General features: G+C 38.9%; 1 long non-coding RNA gene across 2 annotated transcripts in view; it reads left to right on the top strand.

Annotated features, from left to right (window-relative positions):
- Positions 1 to 20,887, top strand: part of LOC105946762 — a 192,944-nt gene that overhangs the window by 48,421 nt on the left and 123,636 nt on the right. The window lies entirely within an intron of this gene.

Here is a 20,887-nt window from a genome sequence, read left to right as displayed (position 1 = left end):
TATGGGCTGTTTTATATAATATATATAGTTTAGAGATCTGTTGTGTTTGGGTTTTAGTTCCCCTTTAAGTAACATAACATAAACCATTTTCCTTTGAATACATGTTCATGCAGTAATCACTGTTCTTGAGTGACCTATAGACAGGAGCATTAGAGCAATTGCTTATGTCTGTTAGTAACCTTAGGATGTGGTGTTTAGCCTACAGCTAACTGCAAAGGAGATGTAAAGCCTTTGGCCTCATGCCATTATGCATCTTTTTCCAAGTAATGTACCTTTAAATAGTATATTTAAGAATTACCTGCTCTTTGCAACTATTCAATTGGTCTTCATTGTTTCAAACAAATTGCCTTTCTTTATTGCCATCTTTCCATCTTGCAATTGTTGTATTGTTCCATTCTCTCATTCAAACCACTGGCTGACTAATACAGCGCAGTTCTTGGTCTGGAGGTTTGGCCCCCAATATCCAGGTGTATTATAGATAACAGAGCAATTGCATGGGTGTAAACCCTTGCATGGTTAATTTTCATGTTGTGCATTGCAAACCATGCAGGGGTTTACTAGGCATGCAACTGCTCTATTGTGTTGGTCCTTCATCTATATTGTGATGGGGTAAAATGTGCACAGATGTTGGGTATATTTCTTTCTCTTTAGAGCTCTTGCACACAGGTATTATTTTTTTCCAAGTCTAAAATGCATGCTGAGTGTTTTAAAAAGCATATATTGCATTCATATACATTTTTAAAACACAGCTTAGTTTGCTTTTGTGAACTTTTACATGCTCCTATTTTCTTTTTCTGTATTATAGATGGGAGTTTTACACATAAAAATGCAGCATGCTCAGTTGAAAAAAATGCAATGTAGCACAGCTGTGCTAACCAACAGATATGGATGCAGGCTGGGTAAAACCAGCCAGAATAAAACTGAATCAGGTAGCTTGTATGTTTTGGGTATGCTCAAACACAAAAAGTGCCTTTATCCAAAGCCCTAAAGAGGAAGTGTTATTGGCATGAATTGAAAGTTTGAAAGTACATTCAATATTGCACAAAAACCTTGTTTCTAAATGAAATACATGATCAAAAATCTAATATTTTAAGAATCTATATTCACATAGTAATACAGAGGGTTTATTATTTTTTTTATAATACAGACTTGTATTTCATTGTGTGTTATCCAACTAATGATCTTCCATGTCATTCTAGATTTCTTCCTTCTATATCCTAATGTTGTCTTTATCCTCTGATCTTTCACCAGCTTAATGAGTCCTATTATGAAAAAAGATCAAATTGCCATAAGGTCAGTTTCAGCATTCTATGACATGACAGTGTCCATAAAGCTTGCTAATTATCTTGCCATGTCTATCATGCAAGTGCTTGTGAGACCACAAAGTAGTCTTTCGAAGATTTAAGCAGCAACAACTGGCCTCTGTACATCACCTAAGGGTCTGTAAAGAATAGTAGTAGCATGATGGGAGGAAGATTGTCCTGTATATATATTTATAATGGGTAAGTACAGAGGGCTTCTTGTCTTTGCCTACACCAGCTCACCCTTCTGAACCTGCTATCCTATAGCTACAGTCCTATCCCAGAGGTTATTTTGCTATCCCTATGGGATAGGACTGTAGCTATAGGATAGCAGGTTCAGAAGGGCGAGCTGGTGTATCTGTATCAAGTATTTTTACTTGATACAGATACAGATGGCCCAAAAAGCTCTGGGCTCTTTTACCCATAATGGTGGTTCTGGTCATTTATATGCTAGCACAATATAAGTATTTCTATTTCTAAAACTGCATGCACAAAAAACTGGAACGGTTTGGCACAGGATGATTTACCTCTTCCTTTGGATGTTTATGAAACCATGTTTGGGTTCTGACACACAAGGATGCTTTATTGATGAGCTAAAAAAGGAAATTTCACAACTTGGCAATATAAAACACAATATCCCTGTGACTGGCTTGTTAATAGTTAATCGAATTTGAGCTTTAATTATGGCAAGAAGACTCATGTAACCTTTTTCTCTCCCTGAAAACTAAAATGCTAGACTCCAGGGGTTTTATTGGCTCCCATTACCATTCCAGCCATCTGTGCCATTCGTGTCATCTGCCACATTTAATTTTTGATAAGTAACTGAAAACAAGATTAAGGACTTTCTTCCCCTTAATACAAGTAAGCCACATGAGTCTCCTTGGAGCATCTGACCATTGTATTATTAAAAACGGTTAATATATTTATTAAACTGGGATACATGTATAACAAAATTATCCTTTTTACATTTTATGGATGTTTTCTGACTTAAACACATGACAAGACAAGGATAATCCCATTTTAAATAAAGCTCACCACTTGGAACAGTGGGTCTGGATGCACAAGCCCCAGACTTTCAGAGTAACCGCAGTATCTTCTTACAGAGAGACAGACTGGACTAAAGTAGAAATATGCTGCTTGAAATTGCTATTTTATAAAAACTACTAAAAAAGTACAATAAAGCCCTACATATTCTGTTTAACAAAATTTAAAAAAATAAAAATCAGGATTTTGCAAAAGATGAATAGAAGAACTGTGATTCTGTACAATCAAATTGGTTTGTGAGATTTAATGTGATTGTGTTTTTACAATTTACATTTTTTGTAAACGTGGCAAAACTGTGTTTAAACTGAGTTTTTGAAATTCAAAAAATGCAGACCATTTTTACTAAATCTGCCTTTGAGTGTTCCAACTTTGGACATGCTTGGTTGTATATTATATAAAATGGAAATGCTACTGTCGCTTACCATTGCTAATGCTACTGACTATTACCATTTTTGAAAAATATTTTCAAAAACAGTTATGTTAGTAACAGTGTAGCCTCACAAAACAATAATGTTTTTGTATTGTAAATCAGGGTTGGACTGGGGGGTGCAGGGCTCATCGGAGCTACCTCCCCAGGGGCCCCACACCACCCAAGGTGACTCCGCCAGCCGCATCCCCCACCTCACCTCCTAACCCCCCACGGGGGCCCCCTCCCAACGCCCTCCTCTGAATGTGGATACGTTCAGTGCATCAAGGGAGGACACTGGCGGCCGGGGAATGGGGCAACAGGCATCGGGTCTGGGCCCAGTCTGACCCTGTTGTAAATGGAGAAACACAGAATAGAAACTTGGAAAGATGGAAAAATACATAAAATAAAAAATGTACAGGAAATATGACCCAGGCAGGCTGTAGCATATGTTTGCATATGCATATGCAAAGGCGAATGAGCATTCAGAATTGGTTGCTTATTTAGGAGATAGGAAGAAAGGTGAAAAAGAGGACTTGTCTACGTTAAATTATCCTATTCTTTAATATCATTTCTCTCTGTGATGCAATCTGGTTATGAGTTTGAGGTTATATATTTTTAAACTTCTCTGCTAGACTTTTCCCTTATTTACCAAAGCCCTAGCACAACGTGTACTTCCTTTTGGCCCATGCCAGTTGGCAATCTTTACTAAGCAAAAGCCAAGTTCTAGAAGCACTGTTGGACACCGAAGTTGTTCTTGGCTTGGAGTAGATGTGTTGAGGGCTCCCTAGCATGGGCACAGGAAGAAAACCTGAAGTTAGTCATGGCTTATCAGCAGGCAACATCTTTGTTTTCATGGTGTTTTGCTTTCTTTAGTGCTCAGAATCACAACAGAAAAAAGACTACAAGAACTGGTATTCGTGCTAAATAAAACTAAATAGGTCAAATACAGCAAGAATTCTGATTTTATATATATATATATATATATATATATATATATATATATATATATATATATATATATATTGGGTGGTACCTTGTATCCACATGCAGTTGTTGGTGTGTGCTTCCAGATTAAGTACATTGGTGGTGAAAGAGAACAGAATATACTATTAAACAACAGATATAATATAATTATTTATAGCATTTTAAAATTAATGGGAAGATTAGTGGCCTATGATAAATCTCTGCTACCGTGGGTGACTAATCTCCCCAAAAAGCTATAATTTTGTTTTACCACTGGGTTATGATTAAGGGAAGGCAAGTAATATGGCATCTACCATCTGCAAATAAAACAGGACCATGTCTGCCATGAGTCAAGGTAAGACCCCTGCCTCAAATGGCAGTGAGTAGCCATTTACCAGTGGCAGAAAAAAAGCTGCTGCCATGTGAGGTAATGGGACATCTGTGCTGCCTCTAGAGGCAATAAGGTATTCAGACTCTTGCCCAATTCTGTCATTTCACTAAGTAACAAATCTAAACATTTCGACTTTTATGGAATTTTTATTAAAAAAAAACCCTTTAATTTAAAAAAAAAACCAAAAAAAAACTATATTGTTTGCAAGATATTTTATTCACTTTAAGATTTTCCAAGTTAATTTTATTTAGCAATAACAATTTTAAGTTTCTTGGCTGAAGTATGCAGTAGTGTTGGCTGATTTTGCCTTATTTCACCAGAGATTTGTTCTGTGCTGTTCAGGTTAATAAGATGTTGCTTCTGGACCTACATTTTTAAATCAAGCCATAGATTCTTAAATGAGCTGACATCAGGGCTTTGACTGGGCTACTGCAGGACATTCACCTTTTTGCTCTTAAAGCGCCTCAGTGTTGGGTTGGCTTTGTGTTTGGGATCATTGTCCTGCTGAAAGATGGACTTTAACAAAGGCTTCAGTTATTTAGCAGACTGAAACAGTATTTCTTAGTATTTTGCAAAATCCATTCTTCAGTTTTAACAAGATTCCTAGTCCCTGCTGATGAAAAGCAGCCCTGTAGCATGACGCTGCTGCCCTAACAATTCTATCGTGTACATATGAATCAACCATGTCAAAAAGGACTTAAAACTGATATTGCTGAAAAGGTGGCTCTATACAATAACACAGAATGTGGATTAATTACTTATCCAGTTAGTATGTTTAAATTTTTTTTTGTATTTGTTTATAACATAATCTTGAGTTTCAGTACTTGGGAATACTTGGGAATATCTCAGAGAACATATTTACAGTGAAGCAGAACGTTTTGTGTCCATTGAGCTTGCTACCAGCAGTAATAACTTAACCCTGTAGTGCTGCAGTCTCCAGTGAGCAAAAATACCACCCATCATATGTGCACATTGCACCAGAAGGAAAAAATTGTCACATGTGGCAAAAGCAGAGATGTGATTTTTTTTTTTTTTTTGCTTTGCTTTGCTCTTGTAATCCGCAGCATAAGTTATTAACATTAATGTTTCATCTTAAGGATGTGCGGTTGTTGTCAAATTTTCTTTTTTTAATAACCTTAAAGGGGGCTCACATCAATGTATGAAAGTAAAAGTCACATCAAGGGTATCCAACCAGCTATTGTTGAACATCAACTCCCAGCACCCCTAGCTATTGTTTGAGCATGGAGGGACCAAATCAGCATTTTTTTCAGTTGCGAATAATGTCGTGGATAATATGTTTTTTTCAAAACGCATCAGTTAATGAAAAGCACATCAGTGGATGAAAGAGAACTGCATGCAAAGCGCACGTCCAGCATGGATTCAGCCGAATGCTGCTTAAAAAGGCAGAATCCCAAACTGAATCCCTATTTAACAGAGCTTCTCCAGAAGAATCCTACATTTAAATCAAAGTGCAAACAGATTTTTTATGATTAATTTTGAAACTTTACAGGGGGCTAGCCATATTCTTCATTTCCCAGGGTGCCACAGCCATGTGACCTGTGCTCTGATAAACTTCAGTCACACTTTACTGCTGTGCTTCAGATTGGAGTGTTATCACTTCCCCTTCCTCTCCCACCCCAGAAGCTGATCAGCAGAACAATGGTAAGGTAGCAACATAGCAGCTCTCTAACACCTGTGCTTTATATCTGAATAGCACTTAATATTAAAAAGCCAAGTCCAGCTTGGGACTCCTCCAGTTACATGGGAGTAGGAGAAACAATAGGTTACCTGTAAGCAGTTCTAATGTGTAGTGCTGGCTCCTTCTGAAAGCTCAGACACAATGCACTGAGATGGCACCTACACACCAATATTATAACTAAAAAAAATACATTTGTTGGTCTAAGAATTATTTGCTATGTAAACAGTGTAATTTAGAAATAAAAAGTACACCATAAAAATCTTGATAAAATCCCTTTAAGTTTCCTAAAATAACCTTATCTGATATAGTTGAGAGACAAAGTAAAACATGTAGCAAGAGATTTCAAGGGCCATAAGGGCTGTGACACACGGATTAGTCGCCCGCGACAAGGGGCGCGACTAATCTCCCTTGTTGATGGTGACTAATCTCCCTGCAATGCCATCTCCCCGTGTGTCACAGGCCTAAAGAAAGGTAAGCAACTTCACTATATGTCCTTGCTGAGAGTGATAAGGAGAATCATGAGTGGTCTTATAGACTGAGCAAGTCAGTTGAAGAATCTGTAGTTCTAGGTCGCTATTTCTTTAGAGCTTTTATACTCTTGGTGACTCTAGCAAAGGAGTGAATCAGGCCAAACATGCGATTGTACTCCAAAAACCCTTACAGATGGGGCATTTTATCACCTGAGGGAAATCTTGTCACCCATGGTCAGTACATCATTTAAAAATACCTGGCCGTCTGCATCCATTGAAATTGCCACTTGTAAAACTCTTGCTTACATGCGGCGATCCAATGTAATTTCTCAAAAATTCCTTCTTCTGCATTTCAAAGTGTACTGTCATGACCCTTAAGATGTGGTGCTTCAACCATATTGTCTGAAATGTGAAGATACATTATGTGGAAAATTGCATACTGCAAATATTTTCTGCTAATGGTTGTATCTGCAAGATGAAATTGCTACTATTTATCAGATAAATTAGATTTTTTTCATATCGGCAAACATTTAACACTTAAATGTCCTTAAGGTGTCTGTTTGGTTAATGTGTGTAAGGACTGACTTGCTTAAGTGCCATCTTATTAGCATGTGCAGCTATTAAGTGTAGCTTGAGCTTTGAAGCAAGCTACTTCAACAGATCTAATGAAAGACTGAAGTGTTGGAGGGTTACCTTCAGTAAAAGCATGTATTTCCCCAGATAAGTCACTAAACCTAGCTACCTGCATGTTTCACATCGAAAATAAATCTGCTAAAGGAACTTTAATCTTTAACCGTCAAAGTTTTATAACATACTAAAGGAGACCCAAGTGTATAGTCTGCTATACAGTTACTGAAAAGGAAATATGGTACTACTGCAGGAGAGGCAGAGTTCAAACCAATTTATGTTTTGTGCTGAAGTTCCTTATAAAGTATGCACAAATACAAATACCTGTATACACTGTATATATATATACTAATCATCATCAGTTATTAGGACCTTGGTACGAGTGGGACTCCAGCTAGAAAGATTTCTGCTGTGTTCTGTGTTTCAGATGAGAAAAGTTCTTTGGACCTGAAAGAGGTCTCTTTGGATCTTTTACACTTGTAAAGAACATTTTTTAATTACATGTTGCACTGTTGACTTTAAAAAAGCACTGACACGGTGCTGTGTGCTCTGCCTTAGATAACAAGGTTGTTGTACCTAGGTTCAAGTGAAATCTAATAGAGAAACCCTAGAGCTGAATGGCCTGATCTACTTCTTAGGTTTTCCATTCTCCTACACAGGCAGGGTCTAGCTTTGACTTGCCTATATCTTTGTTGGATTGAGCTTGTGACCTGCTACTTATTTGGTCGTCTTTCTTACCTCTACTAGGATGGTTCCAGGTTAACACCTCTTTTATAGCAATTATTACAGTCGCTGTAAGTTTTGTTTGTCCTCTAATAGATCCTGAGCTTAGGTACCTGTATCAAGGTGATCAGCATCCATGGTTATTTCTGGCTAGCCTGTTCTCTAGGACTAAAGAAGTTGTCTAAAGGATTAGATTGTGTATAAATTACTCCCACTACAGCCAAAACTCGTTGTACTATTGTTTGTGAAGATTCTCAGTTGTCCAGGTCATGGTATATCTGTAGTAATAAGACAAATCAACTGGACTTACGTCAAGAAAAACACAGTAAGACCAGTTGATTTGACTTTTTAGTACAGATACATTGTACTATTGTTTTAAAATAAATACCTGCCCCCAGCTCATGGCCATTGCATGTGATCACCTCTGCATTGTAGCACTGATACATGTTTTCTATTCCAGTTATTTGAAAGAGATCAGTGGACTTTTCTGATATTTGTTATTCCTGCTGCTTAGTAAATCAAAGTATCCTGTATGGTATAGCACATAAAGTTAAGGCCCCCATACACGGGCCGATTTTTTTACTGTCAAACGACCGATTCCCGAACGATCCGATACTATCGTTAAGTTTTCGTAAAGTTGATGGTGTGCGAACGATCGTTGGCCCACTAATCGACCCGACATTATCGTCCCTAAAATTGATCGGCCAGGTTTAAAAATTTTAGTCGTTTAACGATAAAATCTGCCAGTTGGTGTGAGTGTCAGACATTTGTCTTTGGACGATTGTTCTCTGTGCATGTCATGATTTCCAGCAGTGGAAGTCACCGAACATAAATAAATAAATACCGCTTCCACCACGACATTGGATCGTATGTAGATGTACGATCGTACATATTTTACGATAATGATACGATGAAATCTTTTGCAAATTTTCGTTGCCCGTGGATGGCATATCGTATGGAAACCCGATCGCCATACGATCGTTTGTCAATATAATCGTTCATCGCACAAGCAGTGAAATCGCCTCGTGTATGGGGACCTTTAGTCTGATATACACATTGAAACATTTTCTTCCTTCTGTAAACCAACACCTGACTGGAATGTCTGAAGTGGTGCTCCTATTTGCATTCTTGTCCAGGCATCCCCTGCATGCAGGGTAATTAATGCACATAAGCACTAGAACCTGCACAAATGGGCAGTGCATGCATTATCTCAAAGGCCTAGGATCCATATATTTCAAATGTGTGTTTCATACAGACACATCAGATTTGTGGTACATGCATTAGTTTATAAAGATGATATAAATAATAATAATTATCAACAAGTATAAAGCACCAGCATATTCATCAATGCTCTAAACTGCAAATATCTCAGTTGTTCAGCAGAAGTTCAGTTAGAGCATCTTATATATCCACTGAGCTGAAGTCCCCATTGTTCACAAAACTAATAGTGACCTTTAAAGGTTAGCGCTACACTTATAATACTAGAATACCCCATTCCGGTGATTTTTATATGGTAGCTACATTTGCATAAAGACTAAGATGCTAGCATCTGATATTCAGATATTCTGAAAGTGATGCATACAGGAATGTTTTTAATGATTTAGGTTTGTCGGTGTATGTTGTAGATAAGGACTAATATAATGTAGTGCCTGATAAATACCAGATTGTTGAATTAATTATATTGGATTGCTCAACTCTATGTTTAAGTTATTATTGTGAAAATGAAATTTGTGTTCTAGCTAGTGTCCTGTTGAGTTAATTATAAGTGATCAAGCAAAAAAAAAAAAAAAAAGGCACTGTACTTACTGCAATGAAGTAATTAAAATGAAGGTAATAACCTTTTATTGTTGATTTGGGGAAATTAAATAACAAGAGTATGTAAGATCATATCCCAAGAGTTTAACATGGACAAATTCTATGGACCACGTGTGACGTGTAAATCTTAAGGACAGATTTAAAGAACCAGTAATACAAGACAAAAGAAAATAAATGAACATACCATTTATACACCTAAGAATGAAGTTGCGGTTTGATGTTGTTTCTGGCATCTGTTCAGCTATTATTTATTATTATTATTAGCTACTTTTATTTTTTTCTAAACCAAGCACCACTATTCTTTTGGGTAGAATGGAGCCTGGATGTCATGAAGCAGGGTTTCATGAAAACTTTTTGGCAGGAGAACCAAAAACTAATGAAAAGGTATGTTTTCTACCTAACTTATCTTATGCCATATTCATATTATATTATCATTTAAGTGATTATAATTGAAAGTTAAATGAAGTATTTTCCCCATTTTGTGTCCCCATATTGATATATAATGGTGAATAGATTTAGTTTCAAATGCTAAGCATTCATGTTTTGCAGAGATGGATATGTCTAATACCACAGTCTTGCTTTTAATGGAATTGCTTTTATTGACTGCTACCTTTGCAGTTAGAAGTAGATGCTGAGTATCAGATCTTCCGCTGAATTTCTGTATTTAGCTGCATGAGCTGTATAACATGCTATAAATGATCTGATTTGTTTGTGATTTTTTTTTTTGCATTTGCCATTAATATCAATCATCAATAGTATGAATCATTTTCTAGTGGCTTAATCAATTCTTTATTCTTGTATTGTTTCAGAATTTGATAAAACTAGACTTGCTGATTTCATCCCTTCAAAACATACTGTGTTTGTTTTATTCCTGGGATTTATGTCATAGTTTTCCACTGCAATAGCTTAGCCAGTTACCCTTCAGTAACTCTGAGCAGCAAAGAGAGCACTAATATCATCCAATATAACTTCACATTGTACAAATAAACCACTATCTTAAGGTTGGCCTGCTAAAATAATAATGGAGCTACCCAGACCCCAGATTTATGGTAAGATGCCCTTGACCAGGCTAATAAGGAGGGGGGGAGGGGATTGTGATCTAGTGGACGGTTGTAATCAAACAGCAGTTAATGGTAGTGTGGGATGGTTACCTGTAGAACTCTATTTCCAGTTTTCCACCCTCTCTGACTCTTACCAAACAGTCCAAAAAAGCCAAACAAGCCAATGTGTTATCTTGCATATCTTCCCATGTAAACTTGATGTTGTTGTCTGCTGTGTTCATATGTTCAGTGAACATCTGTACCTCGTGTGTGTGTGTGTGTGTATACCATGTGGTGGTACTTAGGCTTAGGCCCAGTTAGGAATATACTTGTTCTTCTCACTTTCAGGCTTTTGGTTATACAAGGTGATCAAAGCTATTTGACAATCCATGTTGGAGAAAGTCTATTCATTTTGCATGTGAGCGAACTGGTTAGATTAGCCAAATGTTAGTCTGTGTATGGCAGCTACATTTCTGCTGTCACAAGCAGAGCACACGATTTGGTACTTTATGGTCCAGAGAATCATGCAGCGCAAACAGTCCAGTTAAAACTCCCCAAAATGTCAAATGGACCTCACAGTTTATAAAACCAGTACTCTAAAGGTTTTACACCCCATGCACTTAAATGGTTCATGTGGGGAGTTGCGGGAACTCTGCTAAAATAATACAACATTTTGTGCTTTGTTTTATGATCAGGGAATGGTGAATGTAATGAAGCTGGAGGCATTTCCCTAAATTTTCAACACATTGGTCTGTTATTATAGTCTACATGTAAATTTCTCTATCTTTGTGTTATTAATATGTTTAAATTCTTCTTCATTTAATACATACAAGAGAGTGTGCATGGCTAGATAATATATAGAATTTGGCTGTTATGTTTCCCCCTATTTCAAGGTTTAGGGTAAAAAGTGTAACTTTTATTTGAAATATCTTGTTTTGAGGAGGAAAAATTCACTGCAAATTAAGATTTTTTTCAAACTATTCCCCTTAATACAGGGAAGTACACATCATCCTTGTTAGACCACACACCAGCGTGTGTTGTGGTAGCATTCACTAACTGCCTTTCTGTTTCATTGATCTGGTATGACCTTACTTATATAAGCACCACTTTGTGATGCCATTAGTTTAAACTGGCCCATGAGTTGAAGTGGTGGGGGGAGAGGTGAAAGCTCTTAAAAGCTTTGAAAAAAATAATATCAATCATAAAACGTGTGAGCATGAAAAGAGCAAATTTTCCACCAAGAATATTATTGTTCACCTCTTTGTGTCTGCAATTGGGGATTGCTTCACTTAAATATGAACTATTGGGAGTCATGCAAATGTCAAATCCCCTTTTCTACAGCACTTTTTTTTCCCTCTGGCAACAGCTTGACTGAAACCAGAAGGAACAAAGTCTCCACACCTGAGGTTTTAGCAAGACCCTGAAGGCACAAAAAAATTTCCAAAAACTAATACAGCACAACTTTGAGGCAACAAATTTTAAAGAACTACATTATTATGCGGAATATGTTTTACCATCAGGGTCACTTTGAGCAAAACTAAACATAAGAAGGCCTCAAACCGATGACTTTTGTGAATATAAAAGTACTTAAACAGTAATCCTTAATCCATGCTTATCTTCCTATGGACAATAGAAGAACATTTCCAGGATCCTCCCTTTCTGCAGCTCGATTAGTTATTTGATTGTTAATCTTGCCAGTAATTAAACTTAATGAAGCCATTTGTTTTTCATTCTGGGTTTCCTCTGTGCGTTTCTGGCTGCTGGCGGTTGATGTGCGATGTAGCATTACACTCTAAATAAAAGGACTTGTGGATTTCATCCCGAAGACTGCTGTGCAGTAACTTTCAAATAAAAGTCTGTATTTAATCTTTCATGTCAGTAATGGCTTGGAATGTAATGAGTATGCTTTAAGTAATTACACCAACAAATACAATTTCAAGGATTTTAAAGGTAAAAGATGTGATGTGTTAATGCAGTTCATCTTTGCTTATCTAAAAGTGAGAAAAACTGAGGGCATACTTTATTGCTAGCACTGGGTCGAATTTGTGAGGTTTTTGTGCAAAGTGGTCTAGAAATACAATACGGATAATCTGATATTTTGCAATATTGCAAATTGCAACACCCCACCCGTTTTATTTCATTTTTTTTTTTTAGTCTGAGAAATCAAAATATAACTACCAAATATTCAATCCACAAAAAGAGATGAAATACTGTAAGTTCTCAGTATACAAAAAATTAATAGTTAAGTTTGTATTTATCCCTAAAAGGACATGTCAACACCCCAAAAATATTTTTTGCCTAATAAAAGAAAACATAATTCTAAGCAACTACAAATGTATAATGGTTATTTGTATATATTGTATATTGCTTTTCAATTCTCTGCCCTAGTGGCTCAGACTGAAACAATGTAACACAAGCCAGCAGACTGACAGACCTGTTTTGCTGGAGGAGACTGATCTTTGCAACATTGTTTAAATTATCATAACTAGGAGTTCAGCAATTGCTGCTTTTTCATTTACAAATAACTTTTAAATCACTAACAATTTGTAATAAATTCATAAATGAAAGTTGCTTTTATTTGGCAAAAAATTAATTTTTTTGGTTGACATGTCCTTGAAAAATGAAGGATAATGGTTCCTTGCCTGATGCATTTGCCCTAGTAATTGGCACTTTATATCCACACTGCAGTCTAACAGGAAATATTAAGTAGAAGAGAGGGAAGCAAATGCATAATAGTCTGTAGTGATCTCACATTAGCCAAACAGACTGCGGGCAGTGAGCCTGCAAAGGGCTAAATGGGTCAACCACAACCTATCAACCACAACTTAAGTCTGTTAGTGCTTAGCGTATTGCATATTATATAGTGCCGTCTATTCGTTTTTTATTACATGGAACAGAAACATGCAGTACAGGTATGGGATCCCTTATCCGGAAACCCGTTATCCAGAAAGCTCCGAATTACGGAATGCCCGTCTCCCATAGACTCCATTTTAATCAAATAATTCAGAATTCTAAAACTGATTTCCTTTTTCTATGTAGAAATAAAACAGAACCTTGTATTTGATCCCAACTAAGATATAATTAATCCTTATTGGATGCAAAACAATCCTATTGGGTTTAATTAATGTTTTATTGATTTTTTAGTAGACTTAAGTTATTGAGATCCAAATTACAGAAAGACCCCTTATCCGGAATACCCTTGGTCCCGAGCATTCTGGATAATGGGTTCTATACCTGTATATTCACTTATACAGAATTGTAGATTGTAAGCTCTTTTCGGCAGGGCTCTCTTCACCTCTTGTATCGGTTAATGATTGCTTTATATGTTACTCTGTATGTCCAGTGTATGAAACCCACTTACTGTAAAGCGCTGCTGAATATGTTGGCGCTTTATAAATAAATGGTAATAATAATAATGCAGAAGACATGCCAATGTGCTCAAACCTCAAATATGTAATTGCTGTCTAAATGCTTGCTTTTTAAAACTGTACATTATTTCAATTATATTAGATAATATTAAGATAATCTCAACATGTTGCATGCAGTATAGAGTTGAGGTGTTACTCACTGCTCTATAAAAGTGAATAGGGCTTTGCTGTGATATTTCTCAGTCTCTACGACAGAAAGACCGGTAACCAAACATGATTAGAACTGCAGCTTATCAGTCGATCAACCCATGTGACAAATGGTCAAATGTTATTGCTGTTTGGACATATGATGCAGTCCTGTTGCACTGCTTTCCATTTGTTTGGCTTGGAGTCTTATCATTCTGATCAGTATGTCAAAATGTGGTCTGTATGATTAGATACACATACCAAATCAGGTCATCAGTCTTCTGCTACAACTCTGCTTTCCCTGAGTTATTTTATCTAATTATGGTATGACCAAAGGAGATTTTGATAAAGCACCCGAAAAGTATGAATAGAGATTTCACAGATAGATGAAGTTACTTAGCTAGTACTGAGCTTGGTAATCTAGATTATGTAATAATGGTAAGTATAAATATTAAATGTTTTACTAACATAAATAATAGTAAAAAACTAAAATATTTGGCATGTGTTTTAATCCAACAATGCATCAAGATAAAAGAGTATTCTACCCCAATGAAGTGTTGAACTTTTATTTGTGTCCTGGTTCTGCTGTGGTCATAGAACAGACTTTTTATTGCAGTATTCTTATATGCTTAACTATACTTGTATTTATGACTTAAGTGTGATGCACACAGATTTATTATACTTTAGCTGTTGTTGACTGTGCGTATAGATGGGCTTTGTACGGACAATGATGTAATGTATTGCAATTCCAGGATTTCAATACATTAACCACTTTCAGAAATATGTCACAGAAATACATATATACAAGGGCATGCATTTGTGACCTTCTGTTTTGGTAATGCACACAATAGAGAATTAGAATTGATTTTCTTTTTCTTTGCATGTGAAGAGTCCATGTGGGCCTCTTGTTCCATTGAGTGAGAGTGTTTAAAAGCAGCAGTAGCATGGGCTCTATAGACCTTTGGAAAGCATTAGCTCTGGCAACATCTGCTCCATTACCATAAGTCGATGATCCCAGGTCAAACCATGCAAGAAAATTGACATTAAAACTTAAAGTGTAAAATTTGCTACATTTCTAAATATAAAACCTATTGCCTGGTGGCACGTGCTCATGTTATGCATGCTATCCACATGCATCCCTTCCAAGCAATAGGCAATGGAGGCAAATGGGATACAGAAAAATAGATTGAAATGTAAATTGTTTGAAACTGCAGCTGATTCACATTTGAGAAATGGCAAAAGAAATGCCATTGCAGTCTGTTTGATTGTATAAAATAAACGCCTTGCCTTAAAGGTATCACTTTGAGGGCAAGATATTGTTATCGAAAACGGGTTTGCCTCATAGTGTTAGTTTATAATAAAATAAAAGAATCACCTACTTTTACCTTGGCTGCAGCATCTGCGGTTTCCTTTTTTGAACATGTCATATTTCATGCTAAATACAATTAACTATTCTGATGGTATGTTGTTTTATAGATTTTTATTTTAAGAAAATCATATAAACACTGACATCCTGTAGCTTCATATGCAGTGCAAGCTGAACTTGAATATCCTACTGAAAAGGATTGGGCCATATTCAGTTCACTGAGAATTATGGGCATCATTTTCAAAGTATCAGTAATGATTACTGCTGAGTTACTCTGGGGGTTAATGGCTCTGAGGCTGAACTCTAGTAGCTCATAGAATAGAGGGATGTTTACTGCACATTATTCAATTGACACATTCATCAGTTGTAATAAATGGAACAAAACAATCTGGCTGCTGTGAAAATGGCTGCTTTCAGGGTAAATTGTGCCCTGTGCAAAATAACATTGGGTGCCCCTCAAGCAATGCACAAAGCATGTAAGTAAGCTTACTATAGTTAGTGCCTGAATGAAACTAAGCTGGATACAATATCTTACCTTTTCAGTGCATAATTATATGCTGATAATGTTATAGAGACTATAGCCATTGGGAGCCCCTTTCCTTAGGGCAGTGACATACGGGGAGATTAGTCGCCCCATGACAAATCTTTGTTCCCGCGGGTGACTAATCTCCCCGCAATGCCATCCCACCGGCAAGAATGTAAATCGCCAATGGGATGGCATACGTGCCGCTACAATTTCCGGAAGTCGCCCAAAGTTGCCTTAAGAGGTGCTCTGTGCAGTTATACAGGTCAAACCCATATCCTGGAAAGGAGTATCTGCTTTAGGCTGATTGATTGTCTGAAGTTTCATGAGAAGCTTCTCTGTTGTCAGAAAACAGAGATTACTTCAGAAAGCTACCTCTTACAACAGACAATGATCTATGTATTCAGAATATTGGAAATATTTGTATATTTCCAATATTCTGAACACATATGAATGAGGTTGAGAATCAAATAGTGACCAACCTGGCTAATGAGTAAATGCATGCCTATGAGGTGACACCAGTAGTAAGGTGTTGGATGCCTGGTGTTAGGCATTGGTTCATTTCTCTCTCAAAAACTCCCACGGTGAAAGCTTTCCTCCTGACTTTCCTAGGGGGTATTTGGTTTCTTCATCTGGTCCATTTATGCCTTATGTACCCCCTTATTCTGAATGTAAAACAATGTAGATCACCCTCGAATCCTTCTATTACCCACCAAGTTAAATCTAAGCCCAAAATGTTATTACATTTTTTAGAAGAAACTGTAGCACTTAGGGAGCAGCAGAAATATTTTAAAATATATGCTGCCATTTCCAAAGTAGAACATGTTACTCTCTCAGCTGGACCTTTGTACAGATACTGTATGTCAACTCGCCCATATTTTTCAGGAGTCACCCCTATTTAATCCTGCTTTCAGTAGTTTGCATCAGGAATCAAACTTACCTGCTTCATTGAAATACATAGAATCATAACCTGAAGTCCTATGATATCTATCTGAAACAGTGGAACAGTCAGCAGGACAGGAGGTGAAATGACCCCTTTGGATCTGGTTTGGTATCTTACTCATAGGGATAGTGGTGGTAAATGGTCTCTAAACTTAAACAATAACTCTCACATACATTTTCAGAATACATTTTGGGCACTTGTGGTTTGTGGTAAACAAATGATTTATTGAAATAATAAAGGAAAAGAAGATATCTTAGTAGACTGGGTATTCATATCAATACAACGCAGCATTCAGTTCACTAATGGCTTATTCCCTCTCATCAGATAAACAGTATAGGCACTTGTATAATTGTTCCTTTATAGGTCAATCTCATGACCAGTGGGGTTCAGCCCCAGTGTACTCTGTAATTCAGTGGTGTCTCACATGTAATGTAAACTTCTCACTCATGTCCCCACACTGGCGGGAGCCTACTGGGGAATAACAACTCCACACTGTCCCTCCTTGGCTGAGCAAATAACCACTTATACTAGTTACCCTGACTATCGTACGCCCCTGGAGTATGCTGTGACAGGAAATAGACATACTAAATTCCCATTCAAGCCATACCTTTCCCTGAATTTTAGTAGAGCTTTCAGTCTTCCTTAGCATTTCAGGCTCCTACTTATGCCTCCTGCTTCAGGCTCTCCGGCCACATCCTCCACCTCCATAGAGTCCAAAGAGGAAGAACTGTGAGATTCCTTCCCATCCATCTTACAGGGGACATCTGACAGAAGGGGTGTAACAAAATGTGCCTTACCGGCACGGCAGGGACGCCCGCCGCGCCGTCGTCAGCGGGGACGCCCGCCGCGCCGTCCTCTTCATGCGCCGGCTTCCTTATAGTGGGCGCGCGCGTGCGCGCTTCCGCATTTAAAGGCGCATGCGCGCTGGCGTGATGACGTCAGCGCGCAATGGCGCGAAATTCAAAGGTATTTAAAGGGACGGTTGTTTACATTTTGTTGCCCGTGATAGGATTTGATCCTGGTGCTTTTCTGAGCCTTGTACACTTCGTTTCTGTATCCTGCCTTGTTGCCTTCCTGTGTTTTGACCCGGCTTGCTCCTGACTATTCTGATTATCCATATCTGACCCCGGCTTGTACTTTGACTACGATTTCGTCTCCTCCTGCTGTATTGATTACCCGGTTTTGACCCTTGCCTGTCTGACTACCCTTGATTGCTGCCCGCCCCGACCTAGCCTGCCTGACGACGACCTTGTTTAACCCAATTCGTACCGTGATCTTTGGCCTAACTGACTTTTTACAGTCGTGCCCCATTGCTAGCCATAGCTCCTGCTTTGCACCTCTCGTATAAGTCCAGGTGGCATCCGAGTAGCTGAGGGCTCCTCCCGAAGCCAAAGGCGGTCACGCTACTGGTGAAGCACGAGCTGAGACCAGGGTGCTTGGCACTAGCTCTGGTATTGGGTGCCGACCGTGACATTATCACGGGCCATGGAGGACCAAGATCACGTTGAGTCCGCTGCTGCTCCTCCCACTCCATCTGCTACTACTGAAGCGCTTCTTACTACCCTGCTACAGCGCTTGGAGGATCAGGAGCAAAAACAGAATTATCTCCTGCAGGGTTTTCACAACCTAACCCGCCAGCTGGAGACTACGCAATCTCCGCAGCAGCAACCTGTTCCTAGTTTTTCCCCTTCTGTGGGGGCATCTGCTATGGGAGGTAACACCTATAGGCCCCAGGAGCCCAAAATTGCATTTCCTGAGAAATTCTCTGGGGACAGGTCCAAATTTTTCGTCTTCAAAGAGGCATGTAAACTATATCTTAGCTTTTTCCCTCATTCTTTCCCTTCTGGTGTGGAAAAAGTAAAATTTGTTATGACCCTTCTAGTGGGGGATCCCCAAGTTTGGGCCCTTAGACTGCTTCCCTCTGATCCTGCCCGTTTTTCCCTTGATGTATTCTTTGATACTATGGCAGTTCTTTACGATGACCCAGATCGTGCATCATCAGCCGATTCAGCAATTCGTAAACTGCGCCAAGGGAGGCGGGAGGTAGAGGTATACTGCACAGAGTTCCGCCGGTGGGCAGGAGAAACTGAGTGGAACGATGCGGCCCTGCGCAGTCAGTTCCGTGTCGGGTTATCTGACTCTATCAAAGATAGTCTGGTGAATTACCCCTTGTCGTCCAGTCTAGATGATCTCATGTCCCTAGTCATCCAGATCGATAGGAGACAGAGGGAGAGAAGGAGTGAGAGGGGTCATGCTAATTTTTCTGGGGTTTCTTATATGGGACCTGACTTGGTGCCCAATGTCAAGTCTTTGGTTTCCCCTGTGTCTCCACCTCAGGAGGAGCCTATGCAACTAGGCCTATTCCATCTCTCTCCTGAGGAAAAGACACGCAGGCGGACCCTTGGGTTATGTATATATTGCGGGGACAAGGGTCATTTTCTGAAGCAATGCACTAAGAGGCCGGGAAACGCCCCAGCCTAAATGAAGAAGGGGAGCTTCATTTGGGTGCAGGCGTTTCCTCTCCCCAATTTGCCTCCAAGGTTCAGCTACCAGTCAAATTGACCTGGCCTTCGGGCTCTATTAACTTGTCCGCTTTTGTGGACTCTGGGGCCGAGGCTAACTTTTTAGATGCCACGTTTGCAGCCAGACAAGGCATTCCTGTGGTTCCTCTAGATGTTCCCATGAGAATTTTAGCGGTGGACAGAAGACCCCTAGGCTCAGGGGTGGTAAATAAGAAAACCATCTTCTTATCATTAAGTACGAATGATGTTCATAGTGAGGAGATAGCCTTTTTCCTCATCGAAGGTGCTTCTTCTCCTCTCATTTTGGGGTTACCCTGGCTCCAGGCTCATAATCCCCTGATTAACTGGGTTACGGGGGAGGTCACTCAATGGGGTGATGGTTGTAGGGGTGTTTGTATTCCTCCTGTTTTTGCGAACACCTTACTAGAGGGTTTACCTGCAGCCTATTCGGCTTTCGCTGATGTTTTTTCCAAAAGGGCTGCCGAGACCTTACCTCCGCACAGACAGTATGACTGTCCCATTGACCTGGTTTCAGGCGCCTCACTTCCTCGGGGTCGCACATATCCTCTTTCCCTACCTGAATCTCGGTCTATGAGGGAATATATCCAGGAAAACCTCGAAAGGGGTTTTATTCGGCCCTCTAGTTCCCCTGCAGGTGCGGGCTTTTTCTTTGTGGGTAAGAAGGATGGTAGTCTTCGCCCTTGTATTGACTACAGAGGTTTAAATAAGGTCACAGTTAAAAACCGCTACCCCCTTCCTCTAATTTCAGAGTTGTTCGACCAGGTCAAGGGGGCTAAAATCTATACCAGGCTCGATCTGAGAGGGGCATACAATCTCATTCGTATTAGAGAAGGGGATGAGTGGAAAACTGCTTTTAACACCCGAGACGGCCACTACGAATATTTAGTAATGCCCTTCGGGCTCTGTAACGCCCCCGCAGTTTTTCAGGAATTTGTCAATGACATTTTCCGTGATTTACTAGGGGTATTTGTAGTGGTCTACCTAGACGATATTCTTATTTTCTCGTCTAATCTCAATGAACATCGTATCCATGTTTGTGAAGTCTTAAAAAGGCTAAGGGAGAATAACCTGTATGCGAAACTTGAAAAATGTATCTTTGAGGTCTCTTCGGTCCAGTTTTTGGGGTTTATTATTACCAGCAAAGGTCTAGAGATGGATCCTGGTAAGGTGAAAGCGGTCCTGGACTGGGCACAACCTCTTTCTTTACGTGCTGTACAAAGGTTTCTTGGGTTTGCCAATTATTATCGTCAATTTATTAAGAATTTTTCCCTTATTGTAGCCCCCATCACGAATCTAACTAAGAAGGGCGCTGATCCCAGTATGTGGTCCCCTGAGGCTGTTCAAGCTTTTGAAACTCTTAAGAAAGAGTTCAGTTCTGCCTCTTTCCTTAAATACCCCGATTCTGCACTCCCTTTCATTGTAGAAGTAGATGCATCTGAGGTAGGAGCTGGGGCAGTCCTTTCTCAAAGACACCCG

The sequence above is a fragment of the Xenopus tropicalis genome, chromosome 3 (assembly GCF_000004195.4).
Source record: "Xenopus tropicalis strain Nigerian chromosome 3, UCB_Xtro_10.0, whole genome shotgun sequence".
Taxonomy (NCBI): Eukaryota; Metazoa; Chordata; class Amphibia; order Anura; family Pipidae; genus Xenopus; species Xenopus tropicalis.
This window is presented reverse-complemented; position numbering and strand designations above follow the sequence as displayed.